The 3,243-nt window shown below is 37.8% G+C and overlaps 1 pseudogene; it reads left to right on the plus strand.

Moving 5' to 3' along the window:
• The window catches only part of LOC107665495 (uncharacterized), a 5,974-nt pseudogene extending 3,269 nt beyond the window's left edge, over positions 1 to 2,705 (plus strand).
• The last annotated feature ends 538 nt before the right edge of the window (positions 2,706 to 3,243 follow it).

Genomic DNA, 3,243 nt, shown 5'->3' on the forward strand with positions numbered 1-3,243 from the left:
TTACCTCCCCCCCCCCCCCCCTTCATCAACTCTTACAGCTGATGACTTTGCAATTTTCTTCACAAATAAAACCAGAACCATCAGTAACCAATTCCCCACACCACAAACTGATGATAACTTCATAACGACAAATACACACTCTCTCTTCTCCTTCTCTCCACTCTCGGAGATGGAACGTTTCCAAACTTATCCTTTCCAATCATCCTACTACTTGTCCACTTGATCCTATCCCCACTCACCTTCTCATGCAATTACTATTACCCACCCTGTTAAAATTCACTTTGTAGCCGTTTATCGTCCCCCAGGTCAACTGGGCGACGTCTTGTAGGAGTTGGATGTTACTTTCAAACTTTCCTGAGGATGGTACTCCTCTGGTACTGCTCGGTGACTTCAACATCCACCTAGAAAAACCCCAGGCTGCTGACTTCAACACTCTGCTCGCCTCATTTGATCTCAAGCGAGTGTCTACTATGGCTACTCACAAATCAGGTAACCAACTGGACCTCATCTACACACGCTATTGCTCCACTGACAACACTTTAGTTACTCCACTGCACACCTCAGACCACTTCCTCATCACTTCTAACCTCACACTAACTCCTGACACAGCACACACTCCTCCGCAGGTCACCTTTCGACGCTCAGCCTCTCCCACTCGCCTATCCTCTATGGTTTCATCCTCACTTCCTTCACCCTCTCAGTTTTCAGCACTGGACACAAACAGTGCTACTGACACTCTTTGCTCCACTCTAACATCTTGCTTAGACAACTTTTGCCCACTTTCATCCAGACCAGCACGCACTACCCCCTCTGCCCCCTGGCTGTCCGATGTTCTCCGTGAACATCGCTCTAAACTCACTTTGCTTACTCACATTATCAACACCTCTCTTCACACTGGTACTTTCCCACAGCATTTAAGCAGGCTCGGGTAAGCTCACTGCTTAAAAAACCCTCTTTAAATCCAGCACTTTTAGAAAACTACAGACCGGTATTCCTCCTTCCATTCATTGCAAAGACACTTGAGCGAGTTGTGTTCAACCAACTGTCTATTACTTCACTTCTCTTCTCCATCTACATGTCGTCATTAGGATCTGTAATTCAGAAGCATGGCTTTTCTTATCACTGCTATGCTGATGACACTCAAATCTACTTCTCATTCCAACCAGATGATCCGACGGTAGCTGTTCGCATTGCAGCCTGTCTGAGAGACATTTCTAGCTGGATGAAGGACCACCACTTCACTGGCGCTGCACCAATATACCTAAACTCGCTAGTTCAAAATTATGCGCCCTCCAGAAGCTTGTGTTCTGCAAGTAAACGGCGCCTTGTGGTGCCATCCCAAAGAGGCACAAAATCACTCTCACAGACCTTTTCCTGGCTGGTGGAATGACCTCCCGATCTCAATTTGAACAGCTGAGTCTTTAGCCATTTTCAAAAAACATCTAAAGACACATCTTTTTCGCCAGCACCTGACCAACTAATACTAGCACTTACCTATTCTATTCCATTCTATTATTTAATAATAATAAAAAAATATTAAAAAAACCTAGCTACGTGTACTGCGCTAGACTAACTGAGACTTGTCATGGCACTTGTATACTGTTGTTCTCTCGTTGGTCTGATTGCTTTTATTGTTCTCATTTGTAAGTCGCTTTGGATAAAAGCGTCTGCTAAATGATTAAATGTAAATGCAAATATGTTAATATACTAATTTTAATAAAAATAAACTATCATTAAAAAGGTTATTTATAACACCATTACGGTCCTATATAGCATTTTCAAAGCATGGTTCTTTATGGAACCCTATAAAAAGGGTTCTATTTAGCATAAAGAGGGTTCTGCTATTGTTACAGGCCGAATAACCCTTTTCTGGTACTGTTTAAAACCATTTTTCTTAAGTGTGTGTGTGTGTGTGTGTGTGCGCTTTACACTCTAAACTGCAGGAAAATTAAAGCTATAAATCTAAACATGTTGTGTTCCAAATTTGAGGTTGATATTGTACAAAATTAAAAAAATAGCTTTCAGTAAGATTGTTTAGCTGCAGTACCAAACATTTTCACTAGATGAAATTTGCTGCCCATTAATTTCCTTTTTGTGGATCGTTTATTTTAAAAATTATTTAAATCCGTACAAAAATAGTCAAGATGACTCGTATGCTGATGCCTTGCGATAGCTTTGCATGAGGAAGTGAGTGAAATTGTATCTGTTGGTAAAAATGTTACCTATTCGCTTCATGTCATGTCTCATTCAAAGAGATATACATCCAAACTTTTTAATGTCACAATACACTCAAAAGCAGATGGCATTTGATGTCAAAACTGTCATGTCCTGTCATTAGGACATAGGTATCTTGAAATTTGGAAATGTATATGTGAACACGAGCATACTCACGCTACCACACACACATACAAAAACTGATTTGAGTATTACAGTACAGGCTTTCTTTTTCACAGAGATGAGCTTGAGGCCTTGATCAATGAGGCCTACGGTAAATCACTTTCAAAAATAATACAAAACCTGACCTAATTGAAGGAAAACAAGCTTAGTGTTTTTTTCAATCCAAAATGATTGAATCCAATATTTGGTGATAATATAGCATAACGAGATTTATAAGCCTTTTTATTTTTTTATTTTTTTTTTGTAGGTTGGTCATTTTTGACGGGGAGCACAACAAGTGTGACTTTGTTGCATTTTGTACAAAATAAAAGCATTTCAAAAACTTTCTGGTTAAACATTAAAGCACACTTGTGTGATAAACAGTGCATTTTTTCATATTTTATTTAATATAGAAATTTTAAACACTCAAAAACTAAGGTGTATAAGCTCAGATTAATGATGCCTACAATCAATCTGTTACAAAAATAAAAATAAAACATGTGCTAAGTGAAAGAAAACAAGTTGACAAAAAGATTAAATCCAATATTTGGTGATAATATAGCATAACAAGTGATTTACAAGCAATTTTTAAAGTCAAGACAAACCTTAACTGGAAGTATAATTAAAAAGTTACGTTCAGTCAAGCATTTAAAAAGTAGGAATGATTTAATAAGATCCATTCATGCTTCCATCCATCCATAATGTACTCTATTTCTAAAGTACTGTATTTCTAAAGACCAAAGCAATATGTCTGCTGGTTATAAAAACATTTAGAAGTTAATTCAACAAAAAAGAAAGAAAAATAACTTTGAATTTTCTCACATTATGTGAACATAATTCACTCAAAAGTGCACTTTCAGATAATGC

The sequence above is a fragment of the Sinocyclocheilus anshuiensis genome, unplaced genomic scaffold, assembly GCF_001515605.1.
Source record: "Sinocyclocheilus anshuiensis isolate Anshui unplaced genomic scaffold, SAMN03320099.WGS_v1.1 scaffold543, whole genome shotgun sequence".
In the NCBI taxonomy this organism is placed as follows: Eukaryota; Metazoa; Chordata; class Actinopteri; order Cypriniformes; family Cyprinidae; genus Sinocyclocheilus; species Sinocyclocheilus anshuiensis.